The sequence below is a fragment of the Petaurus breviceps genome, unplaced genomic scaffold (genome assembly GCF_028583685.1).
Source record: "Petaurus breviceps papuanus isolate PSGF00001 unplaced genomic scaffold, PetGlider_PUasm1.0 551, whole genome shotgun sequence".
NCBI lineage: Eukaryota > Metazoa > Chordata > Mammalia > Diprotodontia > Petauridae > Petaurus > Petaurus breviceps.
This window is the reverse complement of record NW_027186372.1, coordinates 42,909,397-42,933,283: the sequence shown is the minus strand read 5'-3', so window position 1 is coordinate 42,933,283 and position 23,887 is coordinate 42,909,397. Positions and strand designations below refer to the sequence as shown.

Below are 23,887 nucleotides of genomic sequence, written 5' to 3'. Positions count from 1 at the left end.
AAATATAATTAGCTATAACCCACACAAATGAAAGCACTTTGGGGTCCTCCAAAATTTTTAAGAGTGTAAAGGGGTTCTGAGACTAAAAAATTTCAGAACTGATGGGACAGATAATCCTTATGCTAACTCTATGATGCTAGATCCTGTGTATATGAAAGATGGGTTACAAATTAGAAGGGAAAAGACCCCAGAAAGAAAAAAAACCATATTCTTTTGTCCTAATAATCTGGACAAGAGCTATCATTTTCTACAAGTGGTCGGACTGTGTTTTAAAGTTCATATAGGAAGAAAGCTAGTCCTTTAACAACATTCAACCAATATCACAGAACCCCCAGGAAAATGGGAACTATGGCAGAATCTAAATGTGCTATATTTGGTATGGTCTTTGTGCTTATAGAAACATAATAAATAATAAATAAATTTCTATTTTATAATAAATAAATTTCATAATATAAATTACAAAAATTAGAAATAAGACAATAAAACTATGATTGTTGTTTAGTTATGTCTGATTCTTTGTGACCTATTTTGGGTTTTTCTTGGCAAAACTAACTGGAGTGCTATACCATTTCCTTCTCCAGTTCATTTTACAGATGAGGAAACTGAGGCAACAGGGTTAAGTGACTTGCCCAGGGTCACACAGCTAGTAAGGGTCTAAGGCTGGATTTAAAATCAATTTTTCCTGACTCTGGGCCCAGCATTCTATTCACTGTACCACCTAGTTGCCCCAACATTATAATAGCTGACTTTATATATCTTTTTAAAGTTAACAAACATTATATTATATATTATTATACATTATAACACATGTTAAGGTATTATATATAATGTATTATATATTATGACGTTAATGTTTACAGATATTCTATTCTACACATTATTTTATTTGATTATACCATAGTGGATTTGGAATTAGAGCTTGGATTCAAATCCTCTCTCTGCCACTTGCTGGATTTGTGATCTTAGTCACAATCTCTCTGGGTCTCCAACTCCTCATCTGTAAAATTAAGAGATTGGACCAGATGATTTCTGGGGTTCTTCTCACCTCTGACTCTATAGTCCTGTGATCTTTGAGGCCACCCTAGGAAATAGTTGTGATTATCATACCCCTATAGGACCTTTTGGGGAGCTCAGTAGATAGACCAGGCCCTCTGGTCACCTGGAGTCACCGATAAGGATGTGTTTTCTGCGAAGCCAGAATCAAGTGTACTAAAGGCTCCATGAGCTCCAGTGAATTCTAGAGACTCTGGTTGTTAAGGCTGGGAGGCCTCAGGGAGGGGGAGGTGCTACTGTGTTATGCAAGTTCTTTTCCACATGGAGAGCCAGGCCTGAGTTTTTGCTACAGTTACCAGAAAGAGCTCTGATCACACCTGAATGCACTTTCCCTAGTCCTCAAGCTTCTTCTTGGCCTCCACTGGGGTCCTCTGAGACTAGGGGTGGAGGAAACAGCTAGAAGAACAAAGGTGAGTAGTTCTTTGCAATAAAACTAGAAGCCAGGAAAAACAAGTTTGTAAGATTGATGGCTTTGGGGACTGTGTAGTTTTGACACAGACTCTCCCTTGAAATTATTGACGTTGCTGATTGAGTTGCAGACTCTCCCAAGCGTGCTCTTAGCTCACGGTTAGCTGGTTCACCACTTTCCTAGATCTCTGATGCTCGAATAGTCTCCATACAGAGGAAAATTATAAGATACTAGGAGCTGGAAGGACTTTGGAAATTATAATGTAGTCCCCCATCCCCAATTCTCCTGCAGTGGATGGAACGCTGAGCCAGGATTTAGGAAGATCTGAGTTCAAATTTGGCCTCACATATTTACTAGCTGTGTGACCCTGGATATATTATTTAACTTCTTTCTGCCTCAATTTTCTCATCTGCAAAATGGGAATAATGATAGCCCCTTTCTGTCAGGGTTGTTTTGAGGATAAAATGAAATAATATTTGTAAAGGACTTTGCTAACCTTAAAGCTATTATTATTGTATTCCCAGAGGAGGAAACCAGACTTAGGGAAGGGAAGTGACTTGCACAAAGTCACACAGGTAAGTAAATGGCCAAACCAGAATTTCAGCTCAGATCTCTTGACTTCTAGGAGTTCTTATTCCTTTGTATTATGTAGATTGACTCAGCTACAATATGAATTTGCTTTTCTTTCAGTTTATTCTCTAAATCTTAGTGTCTGATTCCTATAGACTTTTAGCTAATAGCTGCAGTATCTTGAATCTCCTTATGTTTTAAGAAAAAAACCACAGGGTCACCCTACATCAGGGGTGGCCAGCCTCAAGACCCCGAGTGGCTGTCTTGGTCTTCAAGTACAACTGCTTGAATCCCAACAAAGGGCCTCACTCAAGGACCTAGAGGGCCATATATGGCCTCAAGGCCACAGGTTCCTTACCCCTGCCCTACACTGTAATTTTTCCAGCGTGGGATTTGGGTTGGGGTGAGAGTTCTCTTTTTCGGGAGGGGGAGGTCTTTTGTCTTTTAACATGGTAAATTGGGATGTTGCAACCACAGTTTCCTGACTGATTCCCTCAAACTGTGTAATAATATTTATATACAAATGCTGACTCTGTCTTTCCACCCAGGAAAACATCAGATGCTATTGAAAATCTTTTTTTGTGTGTGACAGAAAGCAGAGGGCTGGGGCTCACACATGCCTGTCTCCTTAAGCTTCTCTGGAGTGTGTTCTTGGACTAGAAAGTGATTTTGATTTGTGTCTTTCAGTGACACCCCAATGATGCATGAAGACAAATGAAGAAATATTTCAGAGCCCAGAGAGCCCAATTCTGTCCAGAGGAGGCTCATAATCATTGGTCATTATAGACTGGGAAAAAATACATTTTTGAGGAGGTTAGATTCAGCCTCCTCTCAGGCCATTCACATTTCAGATATGGAGACACAAAAGACTCAGCTGTATTTCTAAACAATCTCTTAGAATGCCTGTGGTAAATGGGACCTCAGTGACACTCTTGATTAACCCTGAAAGGAAAAGATTGGAGCCAAGACAAATAAAGCGCCATTGAGATAAATTAGTCAAGGGCAGACTGAATAATTGTTCTTCTAGTTGGCTGAAAGTAATACACAGGATAATTACTTTCATAACCAGTTACCCTCCTGAAATCCCACCTCCTCCAGGAAGCTTCCTCCATCTAATTGGGAGAGTGATGGTGATTTCCTTGACATATGACCCTGAGGCCTCCCCCTTCACTCACCACCCCACTTAATGCGTTTACTTAAGGCATTCATGTATTTAATTTATGCATCTGTTTAACTGTCTTCTCCTGGAGGATACAGAGAGCTAGATTTGGAGTCAGAAGATTTGGGTTCTAGTCCCAGCTCCATCATGTACTAGCTGTGTGGTCTTAGGCTGGTCCCTTAAACCCCCCTGTGCCTCACTTTACTTGTGTATAAGATAGAAATAAGAACCAACACACTATCAGCTTCTCAGGGTTGTGAAAAACTCGACATATCAACAACCTATGATTTCCTTGACCTGGGATTCCTTCCACCAACACCAAGTGTAGCCCATCTATGACTCAGTGGGTAAGTCTGAGGTATCTGTCAAATGAATTGCCCAGGGTCACATAACAAATAAATCTCAGAGGTGGGCCACGATCCCATGTTCTGCTGACTCCAGGTCTAGCATGCTAGGCTGTGCACCAGCTGCTTCTCTGTTGTGAGGAAAGTGCTTTGCAAACCTTAAGTCATATGTAAGTGTGAGTTATTTTTTATATATGTATGCATATATACAACATATGATGCATATGATGATATATTTCACTGGACCTATGGTTTTATCATTGTAAATTATAATCTGAGGGAGCTACCAGGGCACTGAGAGATGAAGTAATTTGTTCAGGGTCACACAGCCACTATGTGTCCCAGGTAGTTCTTGATCTCAGCTCTCTCTGATTATCAGGTCCACCCTCTGATCACTCCATCGAGAATTTTTCTCTTTCTCCTCCCCCTAATTCTTTTTCTTCCTCCTCCTCCTCCTCTTTATTATCATATCCTGTTCCAACATAGGCTGCCTTTTGAAATTAAATCATCTAATTGGGAAAGTGTCATGTAACTGGCAATTCATTTTGTACTATGTCTATCATTGTGGTACAGCCAGCAGGTACTTAATGAAGACTTTAATGAAAAATCTGGGTCAAGTCCCACCTCTGACACTTTGTTGTGTAACCTGGAGCAAGTTCCTTCACCTTTCTGAGCCTTAGTTCCCTCATTCCTAAAAAGGTGATGGTGATACTAGTACTACTTACTGGGAAGTACTACTAAAACTGGGAAGAAAATGTTTAGGCCTATAAAAATGTGAGCTGTTAGGATGCAATGATATGCCATGCTTTAGTTCTCATTTTTAAAACTCTTATTTAAAAATTTGTGATCCTAAGGTTGCAATGCAGGTTAATTATTATCTGAGCAGATATATCATTTCTTACTCTTAATGGTTTATTTCCTTCAGAGCAATTAGAATTTATCTGTTTTGTTGTTCAATGGTTTCCTTCCTTCCTTCCTTCCTTCCTTCCTTCCTTCCTTCCTTCCTTCCTTCCTTCCTTCCTTCCTTCCTTCCTTCCTTCCTTCCTTTCTTCCTTCCTTCTCAAATGTGCAAACGGCTGGGCAGGGACTGAAACCTCAGTGCTTTCCTCCAACCAATTTCTCTTGCTTTTCCAGAGAGATGGTAGGCAGCTAAAGCACTCTTTAATTTGTTTTCTCAAGAGCCTGCTCCCTCCCCCAACTAGAAAAGAAGACATCCATTTTCTAATGGGCTCCCAGCTGTCTCCAGCCGCCGGAAAGGCATCCCCAGAGCAGTGGGTGTGAAATGGCTAGTTAATTCCAGGCCTTCCTGCCTTGAAGTGTCCCTGGGATTGGGGGCTTCACTTCATTCCCTTCACACCTGGCCTACTTGGGGGAAGGCAGTCCAGCAGAGCTTTTGAGAAACAGCCAGGTTGGTGGGAGGTGAGCAGACAAATGCCCAAGTATTGTCCTCCTTTTTCTTTTTCCTTAAATCTGATTGCTTTGCACCCCCACCTCCACACACTCCCCTCCACACCCCGTGTCACCCCCACCCTCTCCACAGACAGTTTGGTCCTGGTTTTCCCCCTTCTTTCATTACCCAATGCTGCAATGCTTTCTACTGGAAGGAGACATCTCTATGTTTGTTAAATTTCATGTGCTAGCTGTAATTTAACCAGACCTCTAAGAGGGAGGCAAAAACAGATACTATGCATGGATGTGTGCCTAGAAAATTTCATATATTATTTTTTGTATATAACATATTGATAATGCAGCAAACCTTAGGCGGAAGAAAATTGTGGAGCTAACTGAAGTTGCTAGTGACCGTCCCTAATTGCCCCTTTCTGCATCCTTAGCCCCCTGAGGCTGCCACCTCCTGCTCTCGTGCTGCCCCCACCCAGCTTTCAGGAAAGACTTTGATAAACTCATTCACTGGTGTGTGTAAATGACTGTGGAGTCTTCCTGTGTTACCCCTCCCAGGGGTATTTGCATTTTAAAACCTTTAGCCAAAGGGATTCTCCAATTCTGGAATTGGAGACTTCGTGGAGCTGGGTGGAAGGAAGTGTGTGGGAGAGAGGAGAGCTTGCATCTCTGGAATGGCCCCACATGGGCTAAGCAGTCCCCTGCCTACTTTTGCAGCTGGTCCTGCTTCTGTATCACGTAAACTCCATTAAAGCCAGGACCACGTCCCAGTTCTGATACACCGTGACTATTTAGGAAATGAGAAATCCTTACAATGATGTAAATTTCAAAAGTAGAATTTTTATTGTTTTATTTTTTGTCGATTTTTATTGTTAGTATTACCTTTAGTTCAGTTGGAAGGACAAGGACAAATCATAGGAGACTCATGGGAGCATCATAGATTTTGAGCTAGAAGGTACCTCAGAATTCTCTTGTCTGATCGCTTCCTTTTACGAGACATTGCATCTCTGAGCCTGGGCATTTTCTCTGGCTGTCCCCTGTGCTTGAAACTCTCTCCCTCCTCATCTCTGCCTCTGGCTTCCTTGATTTCCTTCAAGTCCCAGCTAAAATCCCAATTTCTGCTGGAAGACTTTCCCAATTTCTCTTAATTCTAGCACCTTCGCTCTGAGTTTAGCACCCATTTATCCTGTATGCCATACATCGATTGTCCTGTGTTTGTCCATAGCTATCTGCATGTTGTCTCCCATTAGACTGTTAGCTCCTTGAGAGAGAGAACCATTGCGTACCTTTCTTTGTACCCCCAGTGTTTAGCACAGTGTCTGGCACATAGTAGGAAGTTAATGAAAGTTGACTTCCTGGCTGATGGAAAATGAGCTGGAGAGCAGTGAGGTGACTTATCCAGGGTCACATAGGCAGTGAGAAGCAGAGGGGTGATGGGAAACTGCTGCTCTGACTCCCAGATCCAGTGTCCTTGCAGCTTGCCCCACTCCTACCCTGAATTGTTTATTCTTTCTGAAACCTTGACTGCCACCATTCTCCAAATCTATGGAAAAAAAGGAGAAAGGATCTGCCTGAACTTTAAGTTGCTGGGTATTACGCATACTTTAAAAGATTCTTTGTTTCATCCTTGAGTGTATTAGGATTGAAATCCTTCACAGCTGTGGTGGCCAAAAAGAACCACAACAAATGGCAATAAAGTTGGTGTAGTGCTTGTGTGCCCACAAAGAGCTGTACCTGCATTATGGCATTTGGTCCTTACTGCTACTTAGATGGCACAGCAGATGGAGTGCTGGGTCTGGGGTCAAGAAGACTTGAGTTCAAATAGGACTGCAGACACCTACTAGCAGTATGACCCTAGGCAAGTCACTTAACCTGCCTCAATGCCTTTATCTGTAAAATGGGGATAATAATAGTACCCAGCTCCCAGGTTTGCTGCAAGGATCAGCTGAGATAATATTTGTAAAGTACTTAACGTAATGCCAGATACATAGTAAGTGTTAACTTTTAGTATTAGCTATTATTATTACCCTGTGTTGTTGTTCAGTTGTATCTAACTCTTTGGGAGATTGTGAGTTTTTTTCAGCAAAGATACTAGAGTCATTTGCAGTTTCCATCTCCAGCTCATTTGACAGATGAGGAATTGAGGCAAACAGGGTGACTCACCAAGTGATTCACTCAGGATCACACAGCTAGGAAGTGTCTGAGATTAGGTTTGAATTCAAGGCTTCCTCACTCTGGCTATGCACTGCACCACCTAAATGCCCAATTGCCCTTTAAGGTAGGTGCTTTCATTAGTACCATTTCACATATAAGGAAACTGGGACTCTGAAAAGCTGCCTTACCCAAAATCATACAGTCTCATGTTAGAGATCAAATTCAAACTCAGGTCATCTTGACTCTCAGTCTAACGATCTGTTTACTGTGATAATTCATTAGCCAGTGGGCAACCTTCTGGTGGTGAGCCTGTGTGCACTCTGGCTGGTCTGTAGGCTAGAGAGGCAGGCCACCATGTTAGTCCTCTGCTCTCCTGCCAGAATTGACCTTTGAGTCCATGGTCCCCCTCACACTGGATGGGGCATCAAGAGGTCTAGAAACAGGCTGTTCTTGACTTTAAAGTCCTTTACTACCTGGCCTCAGCCTACCTTTTCAGGCTTATTACCCATAATACACCTTGGGATCCTTAATACCTGGTTAAACTTGTCTTCTTGCTGTTTCTTATATCTGACACTGCATTTCCTGTCTCCATATCTTTTTTACTAAAATAGAATGGACTCATGCCTTCCCTTTGCCTCTTCGAAACCAGTCAGTCAGTCAGTCAGGAAGCATTTATTAAGTGCAAGTGCCAGGTACAGGGCTAAGCAATGGGGAGCCAAAGAAAAGAAGAAATTTAATCCATGCCCTCAAAGAGCTCACATTCTAATGAATATATTGTAGACTCCTTAAAGACTGGAGGAAAACCTAAATGAGACCTTTTCTGATCCTGATTTCTATCAGTTGCTACTAGTTTCTCCCTTTCCCCTTCCTCCATTCACTTTTTTTTTTTAAAGCAATTGGGTTTAAGTAACTTGCTCAAGGTTACACAGCCAGTTATATCTGGGTGTGGTGCTGAGTATCTGAGCCCAGATTTGATCCAGGTCATCCTGACACTGGAGCCAGTGCTCTTACTCACTGAGCCACCTGGCCACCCCTAAGCAATTGGGGTTAAGTAAGTTGCTCAAGGTTACATGGCCAGGTGTTTCTGGGTGGGTGCTAAGTGTCTGAGCCCGGGATTCGATCTCCAGGTCATCCCAACACTGGAGCCGGTGCTCTTACTCGCTGTGCTACCTGGCCGCCCTTCCTCCATTCACTTTAAAAAATTTTTTTTCTTTTTTGGAGGGGGGGAAGGCAGGGCAATTGGGGTTAAGTGACTTGTCCGAGGTCAAGAGGCTAGTAAATGTTAAGTGTCTGAGGCCCAATTTTAACTCAGGTCCTCTAACTCCAGGGCCAGTGCTCTATTCACTGTGCTGCCTAGCCTCTCCCTCCATTCACTTTTTATGTATTTTTCATAAGTCTTAAGTTTAGGTGGTGGGACACATCAGAGTTCATCTAGTCTAGCCCTCTTATTTTTATCTCCCCATCATAGAATATAATAAGATCCTTCAAAGAAGGGGTGCTTTCACTTCTATCTTTGTATTCTCATTGCCTAGCACAGTGCCAAAGGCAGCTAGGTGGCGCCATAGTGCACAGAGCACCTGACCTGAGTTGAAATCTGGCCTCAGACACTTAGTAGCAGTGTGACCCTGGGCAAGTCACTTCACCCTCATCAGCTTCCTCAGAAGCCTTCTAATAAGGACTAGGAACCTATAAGAGAGAAAACTCCTAAGCTTACATTTCCCTTAAATCCCTTTATTTTTGCACTTACTCTCTCCTTGCCAATCTATCTTAGCCCAGCTGAGTGACCTGCATTATAGTTTTGTCTACCATTACCATAGAATCCCTAGGGCAGAGTTAGGGAACCTATGGCCTCAAGGCCACATTTGCCCTCTAGGTCCTCAAGTGGGACCCTTTGACTGAATCCAAACTTCACAAAACAAATCCCCTTAATAAAAGGATATGTTCTATAAACTTGGACTCAGTCAAAAGACCACACCCAAGGCTCTAGAAGGCCATCTATGGACTCATAGCCATAGCTTCCCCAATCCTGCCCTAGGAGAATTCATTGTTTCTAGGGGAAACCTTGGTTCAGAGACAAGTCCCAGGTCATCCTCTCAAGTTATCATTTTCCTCCAAATAAAAAAAAAAATGCCCTAAAGCCAACAAGCCAAGATTTGGGAGTAACCAGTTGGTCACTCAGCCCTAGCCCATAGCAACTTGACCAATATAACTTCCTATACCAGAAGATGAGACTGGTCAGAAAACAGATGTCAGCTTCCTGGGGATGACAGAAGCTGGTAGAGGAGATGTTGACAGGTGGGTGGGAAACTGGGGCTAGGTAGAATGACTTCATTTCCCTTTAATTATAGTTTCACAAAACCTACTTGGAAGTAGACTGAATGTGGGAGACCAGGTGAGCAGATTGAAGAACTGAATAACTTACTGGTTGGGTGGGGGGAGGTGATTAGGAGGCTATAGAGCCCCATTCTTGTTTCATTATCGGATTCGACCAGAATTTCCAAGTGGGGCTGCATTAGGGTAAAGTCAGACTCAGTCTCTTTTTTAAATCTTTCATTTTATTTTTCATCTAACAAGTATTTATTTTCTTTCACTCCCACCCCTGCCCTCCCTTGAAAAGGAAAAAAAAAGATTTTAACAAACTTGAATATTCAAGCAAAACAGATTCATTCATTGGCCAAGTCCAGTCTATATCTTGGGTCCATCATCTCTCAAATGCTGTCTCATTTTAAAAAAATATTCCTATCATTCATTCATTCTCTTATTTAGTAATAATTTATTAAGTACTTAATAGGTACTAGGCACTGTGATAGAACCAGGGATAAAAAATTCAAAACAAAAAAACAGGTCTTATCTGTAAGGAGTTTATAGTTAAGGGGGTGGGGAGTGGGTGGGGGGTGGGAGGAGAGAATGTGTACACAGAAAAGTAAATATAAAGTAATATAAGGAGGGCCTGTGTGTGTGTGTGTGTGTGTGTGTGTGTTTGTAGATGGCATGGTGGATAGAGCACTGGGCTTAGAATCAGGAAGACTCATCTTCCTGAGTTCAAATATGGCCTTAGACATTTATTAGCTGTGTGACCCTGGGCAAGTCACTTTACCCTATTTGCCTCAGTTTCCTCATCTATAAAATGATCTGGAGAAGGAAATGGCAAACCAGTCCAGTATCCTTGCCTAGAAAACCCCAAATGGGGTCACAAAGAGTCATACACGACTGGATTGCCTCAACAACAGGGGCTCTTAGGGAGAGGTGTGAAAGAGGAACAGCAGAAGGAATTTGATTTCCCTTTCCCCAGCTTTCCATCCAGAAAAGGGAAATTTGCATGGTGTAATGGAAAGGGTGTTTAAGGGAGGGAGAGTGGGAAGACCTAGATTTCAGTCTTGGTTGTGCCCCTCATTAGCTGTACGGCCTTGGGCAAGTCACTTCCCCCATTTTTCATTTTCTCATTTATATAATGAGGGGTTTGGAGATGACCTCTGACACCTTGTATTTCAGTGATTTACTCATCTCTTCCAGCCAAGTACCTGTTTTTAGTGGGCCTCTCGGGACCTATAGGTCAGACTGGGCAAACACTCTCTATTGAGGCCTCAGGGAAGAGGAAAGTGATCAAGTTTAGATTGCTTCTGGGTAGGGAAGCAGCAGCCAGCCTTCCTCTCAGAACCCATTCAAAGCAGTTTTAAATCGGATTAGCATTTCAACAAACACTTCTAGGTTTACTCTCCTCCTAGGGAATCAAAGGGCCAAGGAAGAGCCTCAGCTGTTTGCTTTTCCTTTATGTAGAAACTTGGGTTGTGGCTGTGGCCATCTCTGGCCAACATCTCTCTCTCCCATCTCCTCTCTCCAACTTAGAACTTTTCTCACATTACCCTGCTGAGTATTAAAGAACTTCAGAGCTGGGGGAGCCATTAGAGATCTGGGAGCCCCCATCTGACAGAAAGGGGCCAGTCTCAAGGTCACACATGTGTCACTGCGTGGCCCAACAAGGAGCCCAGGTCTCTTCCTGCTGCTACCATGCGACCTCCCCATTGCTGTTTTCTTGGGGCAGAAGAAAGGTGACATCGCAGCTGCTTCTCAGAAGGTCAAGGCATTAAACACAGGAACCTGACTGCAAGTCTCATTTCTGCTCTTGTCCCTTAGCTCTGCTGCTTTGGTCACTAATGCATTTGTGAAAGGGAGGAATACTTTATCATGTGAAATAAAGGAGGCACCCGGGTGGAAAGTGGAAAGAAGGATGTGACTCTGGAAGTGAAGACCTAGGTTTCAATCCAGGCTCTGATATTTACCATCTGTGTGACTGGGCAAGTCCCTTCCTCTCTTTTGCTCTCAGTTTCCTTATCTACAAAATGAGGGGGTGGTTAGTATTCTTCATCATTGGCCCTCTAGAATCATGTTTGGTCATTGGATTGATGAGAGTTCTTAAGTCTAGCAAAGTTGTTTTGCCTCTATAATGTTGTTATTGTGTAAATGGTTCTGCTCACTTCACTCTGCATCGGTTTGTATCAAACTTCTCAAGTTTCTCTGAAACCATCCCCTTTTGTCATTTCTTTTGGCAATGACAGAAGTGATGGATTGAAGATGCAGACATTTGAGTGCATGGCTAATGTGGGAATTTGTTTTTCTGTACTAGGCATAATAACATTTTGTTTTTATTTTTTCCCAATTGGTGAGGGGAGGTGGGAGGGAAAGAAAATAAATATCTATTCATGAAAAAAATATTTTTTTTAAATGAGGGGATTGAACTAGATGACTGAATGACCAATTACTGAGTTCTCTTCCAGCCTTAGATCTACAAACCCTGAATGCTTAAATATATCTTGCCTCTTTTTTAAAGGGCAGGTAAATAGAACTGTCTTCCTTTCCCTAATGGTAGAGAAAACAAAGAAGATGGGAAGTCTTTGCTCAGTGTTGCAGAGGTAGATGGTCTGGGTGGGTGGCTACTGGAACCAGGCATACAGAAGTATAAAGGAGACATTTTTCTCCATCTTTTCTGCTGACATTTCCCAGTCATTTCAGCGAGATGTTTTCTGTGCATTTAACCTCATAATTTTTGCTCACAACAAAATAATAGCCCAAGACTTTTCTCACTACTTAATTGAAAAAGATGGGCTAGAAAAAGATGGAAAAGATGGGAGAAATAAGGTTTGAACTAAGCCAGTTCTGCTAGTTGCCCTTCTTATAAAAATACTATTCTTCAGGCCCCAGAACTGAATCAGTTACAATTTGTTGTTTGCTACCTTGAAAATAGGATTGTAGATTGAGAAGTGAGAGGTCATATAATCCAACCCTCTCATTTTACAGATGAGGAAACTGAGTCTTAGGGAAGGAATCTCTTCTGTTCAAATAGATTGGAGTCTCTCATCAAACTTAAGTACAGAAAGCACCAAAGTGACCAAGAGGGACATGAGGCATAAATTCAAAACCAAAAGTTTATGTTTTGGGCAATTATAATTATACAAGTATGACTCAAACCTATCCAGTTCATTTTCTTGGATGATGCAGGATGACTGTAATTGTCACCATCACTTACTGAGCCAGGCTTGAGTAGGTGGCCTCAATTCCCTTAGAGTGTCCAACAGTTGGAATATTAGGCAGGAATGAGGCAATCTCTAGATTTGGCCTTCTCCATTCCTATGAGTAGAGGTCTCCTTTGGCCTGAGACAGTATTTTCCTAAACCTCCAAAGAGTTTCAAGATGTATTTTCTTTTCACTATATCTCTGAAGCCAGATTTCCCAATATGGACCTTCAGCTGGTACCAACCATCCAATTACAACTGGTAGGTGGGCCCTTCATGGATCCTGATTTCCTAACTCTTCATTGAGTCTATCTTCCAGGTCACCAGGGAATCTAATTCTCCTATGGACAACAGGTGGTGGCCCATCTTTGTCTGGAGCTATTTTATAGGCTGGTAGTTTTTCAACTACAGTAGCACCAATGCAATATTTACAGCACCCACGATCACAATAAAGACTAACTATAAATATTGCATGATGTCTGATTGCAAAATATACCAAACTTTCCACATAGAGGGCAGAACTGAAACATTTATTTTGACACTAGAAAACCCAATCCCAAAATCAGTAAGCTGATTCTATCATAATACCAAAGATATTAAGAAGTCATACTAATACTGAGAGCCACAGCATCCTTTAGCCTTCCCACAAACCAATTTTAGATCAATATCTACTCATGAACCTCTCTATCTCCTTGCCTCAACCTCCTTACTCTCTCCCACTGTCTCTCTGGTTCTGACTCCCAGCTTCCTGTGGGCTCTGCTTCCCTTCAGCAAACTCCTCTCACCACAGGCTCCATGTGACTACATTCAGTCTATTAGGGGGCAGAGTTTATCTTCACAGCAGGGAAGCTTCCTGTGAGCTCTGCTCTACCCTTCAGCAATTTCCGTCTATCACAGGCTCCATGTTATTATATCCAGCCTATTAGGGGACAGAATTTACTTTCAAAGCAGGGAAAGTCTTCAAATTCCCCCCTAGGCCTTTTAAGGGGCAGGGAAGATCTTCAAATTCCCATTCCCATTACAACTACTTGATGTGGGATGGCCCTCCCCTGGTCAGTTATCTTGCTATCTTTTATTTTCTTTGGATATTAAGGGGTTCCTGTCTAAGATGGTTGCCTGAATAGAGGCAGGCAGTCCACCTTCCATACAGCTCCTCTAAAAAGAACCTACAAATTATACTAGACAAATAATGAATGATAAACTATAGTTAAGAGCTTCTTCCACCCCATAATTTCATTAAAAGTCAATCGAAAGTCCATGGACCATAGGAAAGAATATTTCCAGCATAGCTATCACTAGTACAGATTAAGTATGCTTGCAGTTTCCCAGTAAGACCAGATATAGGCTATAGAGCTCTATGTCTGAAGGTAGCAAAATCAAAGGGCTCACACAAGAAAGTCCTAGTGTGCTAAGGGACCCACAGAATGGGAGCTACTGAGAATGGCTGTGGTCAGTGCAGGCAAGGCAGCACCTAGACCAGAACACCCTAGGGTCTGGGGTCCCTGGCATTCTGTTCTGCAATAATACAGAGGACACTGAAAATCCGGCATGCTGAAGTTTAAAGATCAGGGGGACTTAATCCTAGGAGGTAGAGGTTAGTATGAGAACCCTGGAGACACAGGGTGAGGCTGAGCAGGGCTATCACAAACAAAATGACAGGGGGCAGACCCTGGCCCTGGAACAGAGTTCTCCAGCTGTCCTAAAGCTTAAGAGAAATGAAAGCCAAAGAAGACAGTGATAGACATAAAAAAATCATAGAGATCCCCAAAAGGAGAGAACTCCATAATAACTGCAAACAAAAATGCAAAGGAAAAGAAATGGATTTTCCACAAGGATTGTATAAACACCTAGAAGCAATGAAGCAAGAGGTTTAAAAAAATCAAATAAATTTCTGGAGAAAAGAATATGAAGGAGAAAAAAATAGCTTAGAACAGAAAGTAGTAACTCTTATCCAAGTAACAGAACTTTTGAAACTTAGAATAGACAAACAAATCAATGATTTTATGAGATAGCAAGAAATATTAAAATAAAATAAAAAATTTAAAATAGAAGAATATATGTTATCTGATATAAAAAATAACCTAGAAAACAGATCAAGGAGAAATGATTTAAGAATTATAGGATTTCTTGTAAATCATAATTTTTAAAAATCCTAGGTACTATATTCCAAGAAATTATAGACAAAAAAATTCCCAGGTCTGTTAGAACCAGAAGGTAAAGTGAAGTTATAAAGAATCCACTGGTCATTTCTTGAAACAAATCCCAAATGAAAAAGTCCCAGGGCTGTCATAGCCAAAATCCAGAATTCACACTGTGTGTGTGTGTGCATGTATACTGAGAATACAAATACAATCAGAAAGAAATACCCTGCTGTCAAGATGCTTGTTTCTACGGGAGAAAACTATGTAAAAGGAAGATGAGAAGTAAAGGGGAAGAGCACCCCAAGCCCAAGCATGGTAATGCACATCAGGAGGAAAGAAAACCTAGGGAAGAATGAAGATATGACTGGCCTGGACATCTACCTTAAAATGGGAGTTTCTGGAAAGAATTAGCCAATTAGAGGGAAAGGTTACAGAGGTGTGTGAGAAATCCAGGGATGTGTATATATGTGTGGACATACACACACACACACACACACACACACACATATATATATATACATATATATATATATTCATTCTAAATAGCAAGAAAAGAGTTCAAGTACCAAGGAACCACACTCAGGATCATATAGTCCATCAATCAGGTCCTGTGCCAAGTGCTGGGGAAATAACCCACAGAAGGAAAGCAGTAGAATTAAGAGAGGTTTGGAAAGGCTTCCTGTAGAAGGGAGGATTTTAGGTGGGACTTAAAGAAAGCCAGGGAAGTCAGTAGTTGGAGATGGGGAGAGAAAGCATTCCAGGCATGGAGGATAGTCATAGTCAAAAAAATGCCCAGAGCTGAGAGATAGAGTGTATTCTTAGTGGAACAGCAAAGAGGCCAGTGTTGCTAGATCAAAAAGTATGTGGTGGGAGTAAGGTATAAGAAGACTGGAAAGGTAGGAGGAAGCTAGATTATAAAAGACTTTGGATACCAAACAGAGCATTTTATATTTGGTCCTGGAGGGGATTGAGAGCCACTGGAATTTACTGAGTGTTCGTGAAATGATCAGACCTGCCCTTTAAGAAAATCAGTTTAGGGGTGGCCAGGTAGCACAGCAAGTAAGAGCACTGGCTCCAGTGTCAGGATGACCTGGAGATGGAATCCTGGGCTCAGACACTTAGCACCCACCCAGAAACACCTGGCCGTGTAACCTTGAGCAAGTTACTTAACCCTGATTGCTTATAAAAAAAAAAAAAAGAAAATCACTTTAGTAAAGGGAATAAATGTTCACATAGCACCTACAATGTGCCAGGTACTATCCTAAGCATTTTACAAATATTATCTTGTTTCATCCTCACAGCAATACTGCATGATAGGTGCTATTATTGTTCCAATTTTACAGTTGTGGAAATTGAGGCAAATGGGTTAAGTGACTTGTCCAGTAAGTGTCTAAGGCTAGGTTTAAACTCAGGTTTTCTTGACTGCAAGGTCTAGCCAGGGGTGGGGAACCTGTTAGGTCCTCAAGTGTAGCCTGAACCCAAACTTCATGGAACAAGTATCTAAGGATCCCATATGTGGCCTCAAGGCCACGGGTTCTAGGCTCTGTCCACCTAGCTGTCTCTTTAGTGGCTGAATGGAGGATGGGTTGGAGTGGGGAGACACGAGTCAGGTAGACCCACCACTAGGCTACTGCTATAGTCTAGGTGTGAGGTGACGAGGGTCTGCACCACAGTGGTGGCTGTGTCAGAAGACAGAAGGGAGTGTGTTAGAGAGATGCTGCAAAGGTGAGATCAGCAGTTCTTGGTAACAGCTCGGATATGGAGGGTGAGAGATAATAAGAAATCCCAGATGATTTGTAGGTTGTGAGCCTGAGGGCCTGGGAGGGTGGTATTACCCTTGACAGGGTAGAAGAGGCAGAGAAGGCAGCTGATGAGTGAGAGGTATGAAAGTCATTGAAAATTTGTCCCTGAAAGATGGAAAGAAAATTGAACAACAAGAAATCTAGTTTAAAAAGGCTAAGCATATTATAGGGAAGGTAGATAGGAAATATAAGGAAATAACCCAGAAATTGATCATTAAGGTAAGGATGTGCTGGTAAATGTTTAACAATCAGCTCTCCAGGAAAAAATGTACCCAGCACACACTTGTACGTTAATTTGCATTATTAACATTTTCCCATCACTTTCTTGTTCAGTTGCATTCAACTGTGTTGTTCAATTGTTGTTCAATTGTGTCCAGCTCTTTTGACCCTGTGGATTATAACATTTCAATACTGTTCATAGGGTTTTCCTGGCAAAGATACTGGAGTGGTTTTCCATTTCCTTCTCCGGTGGATTAAGGCAAACACAGGTTAAATTACTTGCTCAGGGTCACACTGCTAATAAGTATCTGAGGCCAGATTTGAACACAGGGCTTCCTGACACCAGGCCCAGCACTCTATCTATTGAGACATCTAGCTACCTCCTAAATAATCAACAGAACCATAAATGAAACCCTGATTTGTAGTGGTTGCCTATTTTCAAGGTGTTAATGCTCATAGTTAAAATTTAATAATTGCTTTAGGGCCCACACCACCATTGAAAGGGAACTTAAAACCCACAGAGGAGTGAACTGAGTTGACCAAGTCTCTTTGCCAGGGACTTGGATAGATGATCAGGTCAGGCTGATGGACCAGAACCTATAGTGTCTGAATGTTACTGAAGAAAAGAATTCTCAGAAAGAAAACTTATTAAGAAGAGATAAAGCTACTAACTCAGGAAGGTCGAGACCCGTATGGAATTTGCTGAGAGATCAGTAACCAAGCTGACAAAGGAAATTGATGACTTGGAAGGTGACTCCTGTGCCCCAAAACTGAAGCATGAGGCCTAAATTAGCAAGGAAATGGCCAATGCCCTCAATGACATGACCTCTAAATAAATTCTTCCCATTTCTTCTGCTCCATTCTGGATTTACCCCCTCTAGCTTGAGGAAACCATCTTCCTCTCCACCCCCCACCCCCTTGTTCTATGTTCTTTCTGGATTCTATTCCCTTTGGCCCGACTGGCCTCTTGGCACTGGATGGGAGGATCACAGAGCGATTTATGTCTTCAATCCCACTTTTCCTACCCTAAATGAAAATGTTTCCGAACTGCAGTAAATATTCAAACAAACAGTTCCAGCTTCTTTTGGTGTGATTTGTTTGTTGCTACCTCCGGCCTCTGGATCTAAGCCTTCTTGTCTGTGAACAGTGGCCCAGCAGCACCAGTCCTGACCTGGCCTGGTTCTAAAAGGTCAGCCCCTAATTGAATCTCAGTGGCCCACACCCAGGGGTTTACCTGGAGCTGTTTAAGGCCTCTTTGTTGCCTTAACCTACTCTCTGTCCTCCAGGATTGCATTTGGGGCAACTGGGGGCTATTCCTACTCTTCACACAGCTGAAGGTGTACTAATAATAAAAATAATAGTAGCTAACATTTATCTAGCACTTACTGTGCTGGGCACTGTGCTAAGCACTTTACAATGATCTCATTTGATCCTTACAACAACTCTGGGAGGTAGTGGGCATTATTATTCCTATTCTATAGATGAGGAAACTGAGGGTGACTTGTTCAGGGTCACGGAGCTAGAAAATGTCTGAGGCTGAATTTGAACTCAGGTTTTCCTAACTCCAGACCCAGGGCTCTATATAATCTGCCTGCAAAATAACATGATAACACATTGAGTCCCCCTGGGTACCTGAGTTAGTCTTATGTGGTTTGGGTACACCACAGCCACTGTATCTCTGACTATGGTCCTTTGCAGCAGCTTCACCAACCTGACTACCAATGTCAAGGTCTTCTTTCCCTCCTTCTGGGAAGGAAATTAGAACTGCATATAGTTGCCCTCAGAGGGTACCTTCTAGGTGGTGCAGTACATAGAGCACTGGGCCTGGAGTTGAGAAGACCTGAGTTCAAATCTGGCCTTGGGCACTTATTAACTATGTGACCCTGGGCAAGACATTTAACCCTGCTTGCCTCAGTTTCCTCATCTGTAACTGAGCTGGAGAAGGAAATGGCAAACCATTTCAGTATCTTTGCTAAGAAAACCCCAAATGGGGTCACAAAGAATCAGAAATGACTCAACAGCAACAAAAGCATGCACAGCACACTATAAAATTCCTTCAGTTTCCTCATGGATGCAGGCTGTGGGTACCTCCCAAAATGACAGTCCTCGATGAGAGTCTGGTCCCCTAACTTAGACGATGTTATTTCAGTAAGGTTTGTATTACAGTATCACTTTATGTTGGTAGGACTAGTCAACACCTTCAATAGGCCTTGATGGTACACTTGACAATACTGGAAGCATCAGAAGCGCAGGGGAGTGCTGTGGCTTGAATTCTTGTCACCACACCTAGGTCATGGCTCCTTTTTATTCATATTTAGGGTTTATCCATAAAATGTCAGAGCTGGAAAGGAAGTTAGATAGCATTAATCTCCTATATCTTAGAGATGGGGAAACTGAGGTGTTACTGGAACCATGTGTTTAAGGGCTCATTGAAAATAAACTTGCTTGAACTTACTAAAATCCGGTTCTCCGGATTCCAGACACTCCCTTTCTAGGCTCCAGAACCTGACTTCATTAGGACCTAAGAGCAGACTGCAGACCTGGCCTGTTGTTAATAGTCAGAGTCTATAAAGTGGGGCTAAGAAATCTTCAAAATTCAGTGGGCAGTTCAGTAGATCCAGAACCCTTCAAGAGCAAAATGTATTGATAGGAAATCAGTGTCCCTTTCAAACCTAGGACAGCTATTAACAACACTGACCCTAGTGAGTTCTTTCAAAACCTTGTGCTTGTTTAATAGGTCCAGTGTTATTTGGCAGCACATGGGCCAGAAAGCAGAATGGAAACATGCAGAGAGCCACAGACCATTCTTCTCTTTGCATGCCAGGCCCTGTTGAATGTTGGAAGAAGAAAGAATATTTTTCTGGCTTTTCAGCTATTACATCCTGTGGGGGGGAAGACTTAGAACAGATGGGGCCCTGAGAGTTGTAAGGTATTTGTTTTTTCTCCCCCTCCCCTTGGGAATGTTTAAATTTTTTTCCATAGTGAAGATTATTCTCTAAAAAATGAGAAACCCTGCTAAAAATGCATGGGGTGAGAAGATACCAAAGGGTTACAAGTCCAGAGTTAACCCTTTCACATTCAGAAGGACTTTATTTTGTAGGTCCAGTGATAATTTATTAGCCATGCCAGTTTGGGCCCTGCTTCCACTCAGGAGGCTCTGTGTTCAAGGGAGAAACAGAAAAGGACAGGTAGGTTACAGAAAAGTTGCAAGTTTGTAGGTCTGGACCAAATAAAAAGGGTCAGAGGGAATGCATATGTGAAATGTCTGCTGTTGTATTTGAGGAGGCAGAGACTGCGTCGTTAGAAGATTTTTAGCCCAGGACTTTTCAAAGGCAGAATTTCTGCTGCTGGTATTGCTGTAGCACATTGGCTACAAAAATCCAACCAAGTATAATGGGCCTGATGATTCATAGCGGCACACAATATATTTTCTTAACTTAAAAAAAAAGCTCTCTAATGAGGTGTTGTCTCAAACGGGAGCCTTCCCCCCTGCCGCAAGGTTATCATTGTCCTCCTGACTCCTTAAGCCCTGCTTCAGAACATGGGTTCATTTTGCACAAGGGATCTCAGAAAAGGGTATCCTCTCTCCCAGGAATGGGATGTGGGTCTGGGAATGCAGCTGGACAGTAGGCAGCGTTGATGAACAGCTTTCACCATCCTGTGAAGCTTTAGGTTCTCAGAACAGAATAGTGACTGATTAGACTACAAGAGGCCTTCTGATCTTACGGATTATCTGGCTTCTTTTTTCTTGCTGGTTTCTGTTTTAGATTTTTTCAATCTGCTTTATCTTTCTTAAGGAATCTCAGTGTTCCCAGGTTTGACTGACTGGGAGAGATCAAGGTGGGAGCCAGAGGGGAACCTGCTCCTTCAGACTTGGATAAATAATAGGATCCTACTTGATCTGTTTGAGTTACTCTGACTAGTAACTGCTCATTGTTTCTCTGAAGCAGAGATTCAACAAGTGTTTGTGTGTGTGTGTGTGTGTGTGTGTGTGTGTGTGTGTGTGTGTATGTATTGATGAACAGTAACTTTACAGAGAAGCTCCAGCAGCTTCTTGGGGAAATCAGAGACAACTATTTGGGAACAGACCTGGATGTTTCTATTAAGGTGGAAAGACCTACTTTTTCTTCTTTTTTTTTTTAAATAATGCTACTCATCTTGCAGTGGTAGATATACTAATAATAGAGATAAAGCTTTTGATTATTTGAGACTACAAGATATTTCTAGCTAACTCTTATCTATCATAGAGTTTCTCCATTTGACTTTTTACTCCTTATCTCTGAAACTAGCCTTATAATTCAGTACTGAATAATAGGGGGCAGCTGGGTGGTACAGTGGATAGAATGCTGGGTCTGAAGTCAAGAAGACTCATCTTCCTGAGTTCAAATATGACCTCAGACACTTACTACCTGTCACTTCACCCTGTTTGCCTCAGTTTCCTTCTTTGTAAAATGAGCCAGAGAAGAAAATGGCAAATCAATCTAGTATCTTCACCAAAAAAAGTCAGGAAATGACTCAACAACAACTGAATAATAGGAGCAGTAAGAGGCAGCATAGTATGGGAATGAAGATGTGTTTGCTCTCAGAGTCAGGAAGACCTGTGTTCAAGTCCTGTCTTTGGCACACACTGTCTGTGTGACTCCATTAGACAGCATCAGAGTTAATGTAGAAGACAGAGTGCAGAAGCTATATATATCCAGGAGAAAGAGAAGGCAATCTCAGAGGGAAGGACCTACCATTAAAGTAGATTGGGAAAGGCCTCTTGTAGCAAGTGGAATCTTTGTTGGAGTTTGAAGGCAGTCTCGAGATCCCTGGTAATTCCAGGAGGAGGAGAGCAGTGGCTGAATGGCATATTGACAATTCAATCATATTCAAGTAAGTATTTATCAAGCACCTCCTATGTACAGGGCAGGACCACATCAAAAACAACCTTAGTATCACAGATTTAGAGCTGGTAGGAACTTTATTAATCACTGAGTCGTATCACCTCATTTTCTAGATGAGGAAAACGAGATGAAGTTAACTTGTCTGTGGTTACACAGTTAGCAAACAGCTGAGCAGGATTTCAACAGAAGTCTTCTGCCTCCGATTCATGCTCTTTCCTTAGTACTGCTCTGCCTCTTTCTGTCTGTACTTAACTGATAGCCAGCATCAAATTCAGGTAGGGGACCTTTAAGTCATTTTCTGTTCCTTTGTCTGGAATGGTCCAGGTAAGTTCCTGCCTGAAGGTGGAGGATTGGTTGGATGGCCTCTAGATGGCCCATGAAGTCCATGACTGCCAACATTCTAGACCCATTTGCTTCACAGCCTCTTTGTTGTGTGTAGAGTTTTCAATTTAGTGACATTTATCTGGCCCACTAAAGAGCAGGGTACACCTTGTAGACAAAAGGAAGTCTGGTGTAATTTTCCTGTATGTTAAAAAAAAGACAAGAGGGCAGCATCATTGGTGGGGATCCATAACCTTTAACTTCAAAGTATGTCACTAAAATGTCAAGCATCTCTGAGACGGAAAAGTCTTTTAAGATCTGCTTGTTATAGAGATATAACTCTACTTGAGTTAGGGCATCCATCACATGACCAGTGGGATTTGTATGTGTGTGTATTAAAGTTTCTAGGTCCTTCTGGTTCAGCCTTTTGGGAACCCCAAGAGAGAAAAGCACATTTTTACTGGGGTGATGGACATTTTTATTTCTGGGGATGGGGCAGTAGGGCTTTGATAAAAAAAAAAAAAGCACATAAATGAATACCACTCCTTGTCCTGAATAAACTCATAAATACATGTAAAGTCACAGCTGGAAAAGGCCTTAGAGATCAGTTGGACTAACTAATTTTCCTGATAAGGGAATTGATATATAGAGGGGTGGGTGAATGGACAAACTGCAGGTCACACAGGTAGTAAGCAATAGATATGCCATTCAGCTATAGAACTATTATTAGACCCTAGGTCACCTAACACCTGGTCCCCCTCTTCTCCCCTCCTCTTCCCACATTTTATTTCATTTATAACTCCTCTGTCATTTACATCAGGCTTCCATAATGGCCATACAGGATTACTGAGGCTAAATGATAGGTGTCTACAGCCATCCGGTCTCATGGGCCCTTTGCCACAAGGGGAAAGCTGTTTAAAAGCTGTATTGCAGGTCTTTCCAGAATGACTAGTTTTTCTGAAAACACCTGCTTCCCACTCCCAGCAATCAGAGTTGCATTTTCGAGTGTGCTCATGTCTTTCAGAACTGGATGCTGTTTTAGAATCATAGATTTAGAGCTGGAAAGGGCCTTCAGGGTCATCTAGACCACCTGTCACATTTTATAGATGAGGAAACTGAGGCCCATAGAGAGGAAGTTATTTGTCCAAGGTATGAGGGAGATGGAACCAAAGGGACCATCTTCTGGAGATGTTAAACTCAGGTCTTTCCATCCTAATAGGGGCCTATGAGCACATCTCTTCCACTGAATTTGGTGGATGGGAACCAAGGGGAGACTTGTGTCGATCTCTTGTTTTTTTCCACAGGAGGTTTACCCTTCTCATTTCAGTAGCAATATGTATACCTCTGTAAACAAACCTCTGTCTTTGAGGCAGTGAATTTTTATTTAAATATAATTCTTAATTCTCTCCTCCCACTTTTCCATTATGGAATGAAGTTTGAGGGAGTCTCTAGGAATTGCTAGAATCATAGACTTAGAGTTGGAAGGGACCTTAGAGACTATTGAGACTAGTGCCCTCATTTTATAGGTGAGGAAAATGAGGGCAAGGAAGTAAAGTGACTTGGTCAGGGTCATATAGCTATTAAAAATCTAAGGCAGTATTCAAACCCAAGTCTTTCTGTCTGGCATAGTGGATAGAGTACTGGGCCTGGAGCCAGAAAGCGCTGTGTAAGTCATTAGACACTTTCTAGCTGTGTGACCCCGGGCAAGTCACTTAACCTCTGTCCACCTCAGTTTTTACAACCATAATATGAGAATAATAATAGTGCCTAATCCCCAGGGTTGTTGTGAGGATCAAATAAGATTAATATTTACAAAGCTCTTAGAATAGTGTCTGACACAGATAGCTGGTTAAGAAATCTTTCCTTCCTTCCTTCCTTCCTTCCTTCCTTCCTTCCTTCCTTCCTTCCTTCCTTCCTTCCT

General features: G+C 42.1%; 2 long non-coding RNA genes and 1 pseudogene across 2 annotated transcripts in view; 2 read left to right on the top strand and 1 right to left on the bottom strand.

Annotated features, from left to right (window-relative positions):
* The first annotated feature begins 1,297 nt into the window (after nt 1-1,297).
* LOC138172593 (uncharacterized) overlaps nt 1,298-23,887 on the top strand; it is a 37,787-nt gene continuing 15,197 nt past the window's right edge. Inside the window, exon 1 of the long non-coding RNA XR_011171170.1 lies at nt 1,298-1,463. This is a non-coding gene — a long non-coding RNA (uncharacterized lncRNA). The remainder of the gene's footprint in view (nt 1,464-23,887) is intronic.
* Nucleotides 12,820-17,595, top strand: LOC138172831 (tropomyosin alpha-3 chain pseudogene; annotated as a pseudogene).
* Nucleotides 20,736-23,887, bottom strand: part of LOC138172592 (uncharacterized) — a 10,591-nt gene continuing 7,439 nt past the window's right edge. Inside the window, exon 3 of the long non-coding RNA XR_011171169.1 lies at nt 20,736-22,167. This is a non-coding gene — a long non-coding RNA (uncharacterized lncRNA). The remainder of the gene's footprint in view (nt 22,168-23,887) is intronic.